Genomic DNA, 14,176 nt, shown 5'->3' with positions numbered 1-14,176 from the left:
AATGGTCATGCTAGGGTGACACAATAGAAAAAAGGAAGGAAATTGAATCTCCATGATAGTACTGAGTGGTTGTATTAAACAACTGTGTAATCCGCTGACCTTGTACCTCTTGTTATATGAAATGATAATTTTCTTTATTGCTTAAGCCATTTTGAATTGATTTTCTGTTACATTCCAAATATAAGTAGACCATCCTAGCAAATATTTTCACCACTTTAAATGGTGTGAAGCCCAGGTAGTATCTTGTAAAGGTTCCTCAAGTAGTTCTGTTGCACTCCTCTAATCAAAATTACTTTAAATCATAAAAATAAATGCCTCCTCAATATCTTTAGTCATTAGGGAAATGCAGACAACAATGAGATACCACTTCACACCCACTAGAATGGCTATAATCAAAAAGATGGATGATAACAAGTGTTGGCAATGATGTACATTGCTGATGAAAATATAAAATGGTGCAGTCACTTTGGAAAACAGCTTGGCAATTCCCCCTAAAAGTTAAACATAGAGTTACCATATAACCCAACAATTCTACTCTTAAATATATATTCAAGAGAGTTAAAAACGTAACATCCACGTAAAAACTTATGTAGGAATGTTCGTAGCAGCATTATTCATAAGACCAAAATAGAAGCAACACAAATGTCTATCAACTGATGAATAGATAACTAAAATGTGGTATATTCATACAATGTAGTATTATTTGGCAATAAAAAGAAATGAAGTACTGATGCATGCTGCAACCTTGAAAAAATTATGCTAAGTGAAAGAAGACAAAAAGGGCACATAGTAGATGATTCCACTTCTATAAAACGTCCAGAATAGGCAAATCCATAGAGACAGAAAGTAAATTAGTGATTTCTAAGGGTTGGGAGGGGGAAATGGGAAATGACTGCTAATGGAAATGGAGTTTCTTTTTGGGAGTGATAAAAATATTCTAGAATTTGCGAGTGTTGATGAATGCACAACTCTGTGAACATACTAAAAATACTGAATTGTACATTTTTTAAGGGTGAACTTTATGGTATGTCAATTATATCTCGATAAAGCAGTTATGAAAAATTCAAAAAACAAATGCCTCCCATAATTATAATTGTTTTAAAAGATCCCAGAGTTACTATATAACTAAGAACCTACTTTCAAACATATATATGACCAATTTGTTGAAAGAAAGACTATTCTTAATCTAATTAGAGCTCCATTTTTTTTTTGGCAGTCATTTAAGCAAAACGTAAGTGAAGAGTCTAACCCCCAGGAGGACTTCATAAGAGCAGTATCGCCACCTGTGTCTTGGTACCAGCATATCCAGCTGGACTACACACATTACAGAATATGTGAGTGGTGCATTTTCTTATGAGCAATTCTGGGACTCTGGGCTTGCTTCCTAAAATAGGTTTCTGTTTAATTGTCTGTAAAATGGGGCTAGAGTAGTAACTACCTTATAGAATGGATGTGAGGATTAAATGAGATAAAGGAGCTCATTTAAACTTTGCAAAGTTCTGGGACATATTACGAGTCAACAAGAAGCAGTCATTGCTGTTTTGTTTTGTTATTGTTATTAGTATTATTACTATTATTGTATTTTGGGACCTTAAGTCCACTCATCACAAGACACAGAAATTTCTCACCAGCTGGCATGAGCAATTCTTAGTGATTATTTTTAAACTATGTATTTGTTCTTATTATAAAATCAAAGAAGGGACTAGCAATTTTCAGATTCTGCAACAAAAACGATTGGAAATTCAGATTTAGCAATCATAAGATTTTATAACAGTCTATGGGTACATGAAAAAAATCCACAAAAGCATAATAGATTTAAATTTCTACAAATGATCTAGTCTGAAACATCATTTTATTAAACTTCTACAATTTTTTTAAGTTACTCTATTAAGCGTAAAATACCAGAGGTCTTAAATTAACTTTAGGTCACCTTTCAGCTTCTGTTATGAGTTTTTAAATTTTCTCCTTCATCTCCCACCCTCCCCACTTATCCATTTAAAACATGCACCTTATTTGAGTGCAATGTTTTTCACTTAGTGTGAAGTTTAACATATGTTGATAGGATACAGATTGAGACAACAATTGTTTTGGGGTAGGTAGGAGTGTGCTGGAGGCCAAACTCTAGTCCTCCCATCTTACACAGGGAAAAGTTTAGGTAAGTGATTTATCCAGCATCACATAACCTATTAATGGCACTTTGAAAGGAAAATCCAGGACAAGGTGCTTTTTTTTGACTGCTGCTACATGAGGTCCCTCCATCATATAACGCATGAACAAACAATGGACAAGCAGCAAAACATTTCCCTAGCCATGACATCATCTATTATAAGAAAGAATAAACATAAGGAAAATGGAAAGTGCACGATTTTTAAGTGCATTCTTCCAGGTTTCAATCCAGATTTTGATCATTTATATGTTTACAAGTTTCCATTAGGTCAATATGCTTCATTAATCTTCCTGCTTGCTCTTGTGAGAAAAATCTAATGGTCAGGGAAAAGTGGGAAAGAGATGAGCAAGTAAATGATTTGCTGGAAAGATTAGAAAATCCCTGTTAGAATCAACTCTTTGTATTCACACCAACCCCTAACTATCCATCACTTTACCCCACAAAAACAGAGAGAACAGACAGTAGCAAAGAAATAAGAGAGTCTTCTAATACCAGGCAAATGTAGAGTTAGTTATCACCCAGCTGGGCCAGAAATAATGGATGGTAGCTTCACCGTTGTACACCATCCCTAGTATCAGTTCCTTTTCCTTTGTTCTCATTACAAGTAATACCCACCTACAAGTGAGAAGATTTTCTCCCATTGTGAGAAACTTCCTAACAACTAAGTTGGATGTTTTCTTTTCTGAAAGGTTAGATCTCATGTATAGATAGAATTCTCTGTTTTAAAACTTCACAAGGAGAGGGGCCCTGTGAAGATGAATTATTCCTCATTCCCCTCAAGTTAATCCCCTCATTCAGTACCCCCTTTACCCTTTCTGACTCCTGTCTTCCTTCTCTGTTCTCTCCTCCTATTTTACACTTCCATTTTATTCCTGTCAACTCTTTCCCTTCTCTTTTATCACATCAGTCTTTAGTAGTATATTTAATGTTTCTCACCAAATTGACGGAGCTTTGATTCTGAAATTCTAAAGCCTTGATACTGAATTTGCTTTGCTAAACAAAAGATAGGTTTACAGTTAAGAACTTCAAGTGGTCTAGCATCCCTTCTTATACCCATTCACCAAAAAAGAAGGCTATATATCTATCTAGAGATATTTTGTAGGTCTTAATTTAGTATACTTGCAATTTATGTATACATATACATTAAAGAATCTTCTGGATCTGTGTAAGGGTCTTTGAAGTCTCTTCTAAATGTTAATTTCTCTACTAATCCAGATGCCACTGCTCTTCGTGACATTACAGAGAGGTCACTGAGCACCATCCTTATAACCCTCCAAAGAAGAACAATGGAACGCCAGAGCAGAACCTTTTTTTAATTATTATTACCTAACCCTTTAGTATTCTTTTTTTCTTTTCAAGAAAATCCAGTCAAGTCCTAGGAGGTCTTACCATGAATACTAATTTCTCTCTAGCTCAGTCAGTATTTACCCTCTACGGAGAAACTTATGGACGTATCTGTGTTCACAGATTTACACATTTCCTGTTTTATATGATTATTCCCCAGAGGAAACTACCTTGAGCCTCTGCCTAAATTGATCTTTCTGGCCTTCTCATGATTTTGCAGTTTAAAGAATCACAGCTTTTACAAATGAACTTCCCTCCTGATTTAGAATTCTAAGAGCTCTAACTATAATTAACCTGTATATAAACTATAGGGATTTGGAAGAGATAACAAATGTTAGAGACTGTAGCTTTTCAAGCTATATATTTCACAAACAAAATGCCGGCTTAAATTAGAAGCTGGAAAAATATTTTAGTTTTAGCAAAGCAGATTTTTTAAGTCTGCTAATAAAAAATTCATAAATTCTGGAGGAATTAATCTAAAATATTGATATTTTCCACCCAAATGCATCAGATAATCTTAATGTGTTACTATTTGGTGAGTTTTAATTTTGCTAACATGAAAACAAGTTTTTTTGACACTGGAATATCTTATTTAAACATAGTTTTATAGAGTATAAAAGCTCAGTCTTACATACTGTGCATAAGAAAAACCCATTTGTGTTTAAAATAAAAATTTCTCAAGATATTTTAGGTTCTTGCTCTGTACAATGAATTTAAAGATAATTTATGTTTTGAGTATAAAGTTGTTTGTATTTATTATAGAAACTTTGAAAAAATACAAAAGAATATAAAGAAGAAAATAATTGATAATTCTACCATTCATACCACCACTGTTGATATTTTCATCCAGTCTCTTGACCATGCATATATTTTGAAATTCCTTGTTTAGACTTTCACTGTTCTGTTTTAAGCAATAATGCTGCATGCTGAGGCACGACTTGATTTTTAGCTATAGGGAGGAAAAACAGAAAAACCAAGAAAGAAGAACATGGAGGGTGCAGAAATCTCTTGCTTCCTTTCCTACTGACTGCTGATACTACTCCCCTATGCCTTCCTCCCTTAGAGGCATTCCCTAAAATCCTCAAACAGAACAAAAAAAACTCCCAAATCTGAAAAGCATTATAAGTGAGCCTACTGCTATTCACTATGAAGAAAAGTCAACATTCTATATATGTGGATACCTAGGCAATTTGTGGGTTTTTGCATTTCTATCATCATCATCTAAGAAATCATGAATAGCTTTTTTAAAAAGAAGAAAAAAAATCTTTTAAATCACCTGAAAACACCCTTTAAAGTCTAAAATGTATATGACCAGTATTCAGATCCCCCCACAATGTGATAGTTATTTTCCTCAGTTTGGCTCACTTTATATTTTTAGTTTAAGATACTTACTGAATTTTGGTAAGTTTGAGTAAATAATACAGTTTTCCAGGATAACTTGCATCATTCTTAAGGCAATTAAGTCTATTTTTCCTTTCCTGTAATTTCATATGGGAGAACACATTTGCTACAACCTATAGTACCTATAGTAGCACTACAGGCCTATAGTAAGCACTAGACTGTGAAAACAGCACAGTCTGTCAGCCTCTTAAGAGGATGCTCAGTGTCTCCTTAGACCTACTTTCATGGAAGTCTCCAAAAATGACATCATTGTGCCCCGTGATTGTGCTATCACTTCATCACCATAAATTATAGCGCTGACTATATATATCTACATTTTCCCATTTCCAGCACTTTGGTGGATTAGATGCTGCTATGGTTAATTTTATGTGGCAGCTCGGGTAGGCTGTGGTGCCCAGCATTTGGTCAAACATTAGTCTAGATGTTGCTATGAAGGTATTTCTTAGATGTGGTTAAAGTAGATTTTCAGTAAAGCAGATTACCGTCATGATGTGGGTGAGCCTCATCCACTCACTTGAAGGCCTTAAGAGAAGAGACAGAGGTCCCCTGAAGAGGAAGGAATTCTGCATCCAGACCTGCTTTTGGACTCAAAACTGTAACATCAACTCTTGCAGGAATTTCCAGGCTGCTAGCCTGTCCTGTGGATTTTGGACTTGCCTGCCCCCACAGTCTCTTGGGCCAATTCCCTAAAATATCTCTATAAACATAGACATACACATAATTTATAATGTAATATAATATAATCTCTTTCTCTGGAGAACTCTGACTAATAAAGATACCCTGAATGACAGTCTCAACTAAGATAACTAAAATGCTTGATAAAATATTTTTTAAATGCATCACCTAGCTCACACAAAAGGAAGGGATTTTCAGATCCCAAAAAGTAAGTGAAAACAGGAACACTGATAAGTAAGCACATTCCAAAGCTAGCTTTCACTCTGACAGTTTCCATCAGACTCTGGAGACCCTGAGTCTCAACTCTGGGATGATAGTCAGGGATTGCCCATGGTGGGGAACCTGCTAGGAGAATCTTTGTATAAAGATGAAAATACAAAGGGCTACATCATTAATGTAAAGATAAATTTTTAAAAATGCACCCTGTCCCAAAGAGGGATGCCATAGCAAGGATATTTGCCTATCCTAATGTTGATGCTGGAAGGAAAGAAAGAAAGAGAGAGAGTGTGAGAGAAGGAAGGAAGGAAGGAAAGAGAAGGAAGGAGAAAGAAAGAAAGAAAGAAAGAAAGAAAGAAAGAAAGAAAGAAAGAAAGAAAGAAAGAAAGAAAGAAAGAAAGAAAGAAAGAAAGAAAGAAAGAAAGAAAGAAAGAAAGAGAGAGAGAGAGAGAAAGAAAGAAAGGAAGGAAGGAAGCAATAAAGGAAGAGAAAAAATGGAAGGAAAGAAGGAAGGAAGAAGGAAAAAAGGGAAGAAAGAAAGAGAAAGAAGGAAGGAAGGAAGGAAGGAAAAGAAAGAATAGAAGGAAAGAAGGAAGGAAGGAAAAGAAAGAATAGAAGGAAAGAAGGAAGGAAGGAAGAAGGAAAGAAGGGAAGAAAGAAAGAAAGGAAGGAAGGAAGGAAGGAAGGAAGGAAGGAAGGAAGGAAGGAAGGAAGGAAACTTCCCTAAGAATTTGGAAGCACAACTAGGTCTCTCACAGGAGACCTTTCTATCTGAATTCATACCACCTATGTGGCTCCCCCAAATTTTAAATGCTAAAATAGAATATTTCAATATAAAAGAACCCCAGAGTAACTTGACCAGAAGGAGCAAATGCAGATCTTTCCTGCATAAATTCATCTTCAACTTTGGGTTCTAAGAATCCCCAGAGATAAAGTGCCAAGACAAATGAGAAGCTCCCAGAAGAAAAATATCTTAAAGCCCAGGAAGAAACATGGTACTATGAAGTGAAGAGCAAAAGAAGCAAGCAACAGACCTCAAAAGAAGTCCTGCAGAGACATCACACTGCCATTATTAGTGACCAAATACAAATTTTATATGCTTAATGAAATAAAAGGGGAGCTTGAAAATATTAGCAAGGAACAAGAAACAGGAACATCCAAGCAGATCTGATATGGAACCAAACAGTACTCCGTGAAGTGAAAAGTAAAACAATTTTTTAAATGGAAGAAGGGGTTTAAACAGCTGTTTAGACCCAACAAAAAAGAGAATCAGTGAAGTGGAAAATAGGTTTCAAGACATTTCCAGAATACAGTCCAGAAAACAAAGAGACAAAAAAATATAAAAGAGATGTTAAGAGTTCTATAACTCCTAATCAGAGTACATGAAGGAGTTAATAGAGTATGGAGAAGGCAGTTTCCAATGAGATAAAGAGATAATAGATGAGAATTTTCTAATATTGTTAAAGACAACAGTGCTCATCAGATCCAGGAAGCCAAGTTCATCCCAAGCATGATAAATAAAAGAAATTCACATGTAGAACTATGGTTGTAAGAATGCAGAACTCAAAAAGGGAGGGAAAACTTTAAAAGTAAACAGAGAGGAAAGACAGATCACCTATATATGAGCAGCCTTAGACTGAATATTGACCTTTCAACACAGCAGCACACACACACACACACACACACACACACACACACACACACACACCAGAATCATATCATCAATGAGCTGAGAGAAAATGACTATGAATCAAGCATTATATCCCCAGTGGAATGTCTTACATGAAAGAGTGTAAAATATGAGGAGGGTATAGCTCAAGTGGTAGAGTGGATGCTTAGCATGCATTAGGTCCTGAGTTCAATCCCCAGTACCTTTTCTAAAAATAAATAAATCTAATTACCTCCCAGCCAAAAAAGAATAAAGAAAAGAAAAGAAAAAGAAAAAAGAAAAGTTTAAAAACAGTAAAAAGAAAAGTAAAAAAAAAAAAAAAAAAGAGTGTAAAATATATTTTCAATCAACCAAAATTAAGAGACTTTAACATTTGGCAGATCCTCACCAAAGAAAAATATAACTGATGTACTTCAGAAAGAAGGAAATAATAAGCAGAGATATAGATAAATCTAAATAAATGTAATTATATTAACAATAATATATAAACTGTGGGGGGAAAGGGATTAAGCTAGAATTGGATTCCAGAACTAGAAAAGGATAATATTAAAAGAATTCTAAGGTCCTCATGTTGTTTAGGAGAAAGAAAGATATTGATTAACTTTGTTAAAGTGAAAACATTAAAAATAGCCAGGCAAACACTAAAAGAAAAGAGATATGACCATAAACAAAACAAAATGACAACCTACAGAATGGGAGAAAATTTTTGCAAAAGATGAAACTGACAAAGGCTTGATCTCCAGAATATATAAGCACCTTACAACTTAATAAGAAAAAACAAACAACCCAATCCAAAAATGGGCAGAAGACCTAAACAAGCAATTTTCCAAGGAAGAAATACAAATGATCAATAGGCACATGAAAAAATGTTCAATATCACTAATTATCAGAGAAATGCAAATCAAAACTATGATGAAGTATCACCTCACAGCAGCCAGAATGGCCATCATTCAAAGTCCACAAATCACAAATGTTGGAGAGGCTGTGGAGAAAAGGGAACCCTCCTACACTGCTGGTGGGAATGCAGTTTGGTGCAGCCACTGTGGAAAACAGTATGGAGATTCCACAAAAGACTAGGAATAGACTTACCATATGACCTAGGAATCCCGCTCCTGGGCATATATCCAGAAGGAACCCTACTTCAAAAAGACACCTGCACCCCAATGTTCACAGCAGCACTATTTACAATAGCCAAGACATGGAAACAGCCTAAATGTCCATCAACAGATGACTGGATAAAGAAGAAGTGGTATATTTATACTATGGAATACTACTCAGCCATAAAAACTGACAACATAACGCCATTCACAACAACATGGATGTCCCTGGAGAATGTCATTCTAAGTGAAGTAAGCCAGAAAGAGAAAAAAAAATACCATATGAGATCGCTGATATGTGGAATCTAAAAAAAAGAATATAAATACAAGACAGAAACAGACTCATAGACATAGAATACAAACTGGTGGTTGCCAAGGTGGAGAGGGGTGGGAAGGGATAGACTGGGAGTTCAAAATTTGTAGATACTGACAGGCATATGTAGACTAGATAAAGATTATACTGTATAGCACAGGGAAATATATACAAGATCTTGTGGTAGCTCACAGTGAAAAAGAATGTGACAATGAATATATGTATGTTCATGTATAACTGAAAAATTGTGCTCTACACTGGAAACTGACACAACATTGTAAACTGACTATAACTCAATAAAAAAAAAGTTAAAAAAAAAAAAAAGAAAAGAGATACAAAGAATATAACTTCCAAACAGAAAATTTTCAATCAATACAAAAGGATCAAAAAAAAGAAAGGAGAAAAAAGTAGAAATATAAAGGACAAAAAGATGGTAGTAATAAATCCAAGTCCACTTATCAGTATTTTTTATAATATAAATGTACTAAAGAAGCCAGTTAAATGATGATTGTCAGAATGAATTTTAAAAGTTACATACTGGTTTACAAGACATTCTTAAAACATAAAGTCATAGAAAAGTTGAAAGTCAAAGGATGGAAAACCAAATATTAACAGAAGAAAGCTAATGTGGCTAAATTAATATCAGAAAAATAGACTAGGGCCAAAGCATTACTAGAAATGAAAAGAATTTCTAACTAATTCACCAAGAATATATGCCGTCTATCTCTATATGCACCCACAAATCATATACTTCCTTTTAATATCAGAGAAAATCAAAGTTACTGCCATTACCATTGCTGTTCAGTATTGTATTCAAAGTCCTAACCTGTATGATAATAACAGAAAATAAATGAAAGTTTTAAGGGTTAAAAAAGAAAGATTAAAAACTGTCATATTTTACATAATATTATTGGCCACATAGAGAACTCAAAAAAAAAAAAAAACCTGTAGGTAAATTATTAGAATTAATAAGAGAGGTTTTCAATCAATATACATTTCCATACAGCAAAATTATCAATAAGATAATATAATTGTAAAGGAATACCATTATATAATAGCAAAAATATAATAAATCTAAGTATAAATCTAACAAAAGTTGTGCACCTCATTTAGAGAGAAAAATTATACCTTATCAAAAAAACATTAAAGAAGACTTAAATAGAGGGGTGGGTATAGCTCAGTGGTAGAGCACATGCTTAGCATACACAAGATCCTGGGTTCAATCCCCAGTACCTCCATTAAAAAAAGGTAAGACTTAAATAAATGAAGAAATATCAAGTTGTTAGTAGGAAGCTTTAACAGTATGATGATGTCAATTCTCATCATATTGATTAACTCCAGTTCTGATGAAAATTCCAACAACATTTTAAGGTCACATATAGCCAACTCTCCATAAGAAAAAGTACAAGGTAAGGAGACTTGCCCTCTGAGTTATCAAGACTTAGCAATAAGCTACAGTAAGTAAGACAATGGGATACTGGCAGAGGGCTAGACAAATGGACCAAAGGAATATGATAGCAAACCTGGAAATAAATCAAGGCACATATAGAGACTTGCTTTTATAATACAGTGGGCACTAGAGATAAACAGAGAGAAGATTCAATCAATGGTACTAAGAAAATTTATTAAACAAAAACCTAAATCCGATCCCTACCTCACACCATACACAAAAATGAATTCCAGTTGGATATTAAAGACTTAGATGTGGAAAGGCAAAATTATAAAAGTTTTGGAAAACAATTTAGGAGAACACTGTTGCAACCTCACAATAGGGAAAGGTTTCTAAAATAAGAAACAAAAATATCAGCTACTGAAGGGAGATATTGATAAATTCTACCATAAAATTAATTACACAGTGGATTACTATACAGCAATAAGAATGAAGGAACCACATTGTATGAATGTACCACAATTAATTCAATACCAACATTAAACATGGTGTGGGAGAAAAAAAAACAAATCACTGGAGACTACATTGTTATATATATTATACAATATAATATACCCTGTATTATTTAGTGATATGTAAGTAGTAAAAGTATGAAGAAAGCAAGCAAATGAATAAAATACAATTCAGGATGATCATTATTTCTGGTGTGTGTTGGTGAGGAGGAGAAATGCAATCCAAGAGGGCACAAAGTAGTCCCCTTACAGATACTACTGAGATTCTTTTTTTTTTTTTTTTTTTTCAAAATGTAGCTGCTAGGATATGAGCAGTCATTTTATTTCATTCTTTAAATAGTATAGATATATTTGTACAGTATTTTATATATATGATACAATTCACAATCAAATGTTAGATGTTATTTCTAGGACCTTGGCTAATGCCATTCACTTATTGATTTAAATTTAGTCCATCTCTGGATTGAGTGCTCCTTCTTTTTGGCTTATGACTACTGTATTCTAGATCTGGAGCTGTCCTTGTCCCTGCTCTACCATTATCAGAAGTCAGATTTCTATACTTTTCTGGTAACCTAAGCCTGAGGATACCAAGATCATAATCCTCCCTTTCCAGCAGTGTTTGCTCAGCCAGCAAGTGTAAAAGAAAAAAATGGAGTTTAATTATAATCAGATTTCCTTGAGCTTCTTTCCTCTAATGATGTTCATATCAAATGACTCCAAAATAATTCAAGAGAGTAATTCAAGGTCTTGAAAGCTAACCAGAGTGAGTGATGGAAAGGCCTGATGCTAGTATGTCACCCCTTTCATAGGCAGACCTTATCAAAATCACCTAATGTCTGTCTTCCTTTCAGAAGACCTTCATCTGTAAAATAGAAATGATAAACAATTGTGCTGGGTGTTCTTAAAAGCTGTGGTCATAAGCTTTCTATTAACAGAGCCTATTATCAATTCTGTCTAAACCTACACATCGCTGTTTTATGATTCCTTCAATGTGGAAGTTTTATCACTCTGACTCGTATTTTCTTTTTTCTTCTTAATAATGCGATATCACAGTCTTTACACCCTCACTCAGTGTTTGCTGGCTTGGACACGCTCAGTATGGTCACACTTGCCAATAAGGGTCAAATATTTTTTGGTAGGCTTTAATAACTTTCATAATATTAATAAGCAAAAGAAAAATTATTTGAATTTGCAAAGGCATGAATAAACTAAAAGAAAGCATACTGAGAATTGGTGGGGAAAAATGTTGATTCCCAAATTTATCTTTTGGGAATTTAAAATACACAATGAAATAACAGCTGTTCTAGATTTCCATCAGAGATTAGCAGATAAGTTATTATTGAAATTCAAAGTTGTGACATCTTTAGGTAAATATTTGCCCTTGATTTTCACAGCCTCTGATTCAACAGAAATCTGGAAGAGTTTACAGTCTGGCCCAGAGAAGATAGTTTTAAATCTACAGTTTTAAACTGGGGTTGAAAAGGAGCCCAGGTTGGATTCTGCCAGCAGGTCTGTCTGCTGCTATTGCTTTTTGATGTCAGTGTCTAGGTCTTTCTTGTCTCCAACCATGTTTCAGCCTGTCCTTGAAGGCTTTCTTCATCCCTCTTACTGAGCCTGCCACAGATTCAGTATCTACCATCAGAGCTCCCCTCTCACTGTACTTATACCCTGAGCTGATGCCTTTGGAGTGTGTCTATACTAAAGCCTAGCTATTGAAGACTTCAATTAGCAAGCCGCAGAGCACACAAGTGCCTGCAGATCCAAGAGCAGAAGCATACCCCATAAAATAAAAAGCTTGAGATATCATTTGTTAGCACATGCTCAAGCCCTCTACCCAACAAATGACTTCCCTTACACTAACACCTAGTCCCTTCTCCCTGATGATTCACTTGGGAAACAGATCATCAAAGAAGAATATGGCCTTTGCACTAACAAGGACTGGGATGTCTTGTATGCAACCACTGCCAACCAAGCTTTCCACAGTGTCAGTTAAAGAGCCTTCTGCACTCATTCTCCTATTTTGAAAGGAGAGAAAAAGAGGTGATGATCTGGTCCCTCCAGATGTGCTTTTCAGACCAGTGACAATATTAATCCTATGAGTTGGTTTTTTAAATTACTGCCACCTCTCCCACCACAGTGTATCTACAAAGTAATTAGATATCTTTTTCTATATATTAAATGGGCAAGTCCACCTCATAACTTTACAGAGGGATGGTGATGCCTTTCTTTGGAACCCTCATTCTGGCACCTGGTCTCCCTCACCTGCTGATTGATTTAGGAATCTGTCTTCACAACTTGTGTGTAAATTGAAGGCAGACTCACTTTTTTCTCCCTCCTATCAGGACCATAGTAGTTGTTCAATAAATATCTGTTGAATAGTCACCCCCCACCCCGCCAGGTCTAGAATACTAAAGGATGTCTCTTTCCCTTCCTTCTAAATCACCTGCCTATACATCTCCGGTGCCTCCCACCCTCACCCGGGTCCTTGTCATCACCCCATCTGCTTTTCTGTGAAGTTGCTAGGCCTCCTGCGGGGATCTAGGGTCTTGCCTGGAAGGTGGGTGTGGCCGGAGGTGGCAGCGGAGACAGGGACAGGGACGCCACACGCGCGTCCCTTCCCACTCCCGGGCTACCGCACGCCCCTCTCCCTCCAGCCTCCCCCACTATCCCCCCATTCTTGCAAGGCGGGGGAGAAAGAGGAGAATCTTGGCCGCGGCCCCCCTCCCCCGCCTTATAAAAAAGAAATTGACTTTTGTTTGGAGTTTGTGAAAAGTGGGGCTCGGGGCCCAGTCAATGGGGCGCCCTGCGGTGCGGGCTGAGTGGAGCTAGCGCGAATCGCTCAGCCGCGGCCCCAATTAATCCGCCCTTTGTGCGGCCCGCCGGGCCGCCCCCGCCGCAGCAGCACCAGCGGCCCATTGTTCGGCCTCTCGGGGCCGCGGGATTTACCCTTTTCAAACAGCCGGTTTTGTCCACGGCAGTTCGAGCGGAAGTTTCTCACTGACAATTTGCCCCAAATAGATAGATTTGTCAGAAGCGACCTTCGGGAAGGAAGCAAAAAGCCACCGGCCTGAAGATCGGGCGGGAGACTCGACATCCCACCCGCGGCCGCGCCGCCCTTCGTGCCCCCAGTCCGGCAGCCCCGAAACTCCTTCGGGGTCCCCGATCCCCCGCACCTGCTGAGCCAGACACTTCGCGGACCTGATCTCCGTTTACCCATCTGTAAAATGGGACAGCTTGGCGCTTGCAAGCCGTAAGTCCAGAGCTTTGGGTCAATTAATGTGTACAACGTTCATTTCCTTTCTCTCCTCTCACCACCTTTTAAAAAGCCTGTAAGCAAAAAAAACCTGGCGAGACCTCAGGGAAAACGTGAAACAGCCTTGAAGGTGGGTCAC

The 14,176-nt window shown here is 36.6% G+C and overlaps 1 long non-coding RNA gene across 1 annotated transcript in view; it reads left to right on the top strand.

Moving 5' to 3' along the window:
- LOC135318498 (uncharacterized) overlaps nt 1-12,850 on the top strand; it is a 70,206-nt gene extending 57,356 nt beyond the window's left edge. The window contains exons 2-3 of the long non-coding RNA XR_010381274.1: nt 1,217-1,334; nt 12,179-12,850. This is a non-coding gene — a long non-coding RNA (uncharacterized LOC135318498). The remainder of the gene's footprint in view (nt 1-1,216; nt 1,335-12,178) is intronic.
- The last annotated feature ends 1,326 nt before the right edge of the window (nt 12,851-14,176 follow it).

Source organism: Camelus dromedarius, chromosome 6, assembly GCF_036321535.1.
Source record: "Camelus dromedarius isolate mCamDro1 chromosome 6, mCamDro1.pat, whole genome shotgun sequence".
Taxonomy (NCBI): Eukaryota; Metazoa; Chordata; class Mammalia; order Artiodactyla; family Camelidae; genus Camelus; species Camelus dromedarius.
The sequence above is the reverse complement of the archived record's forward strand: the minus strand, read 5'-3'. Positions and strand labels throughout refer to the sequence as shown.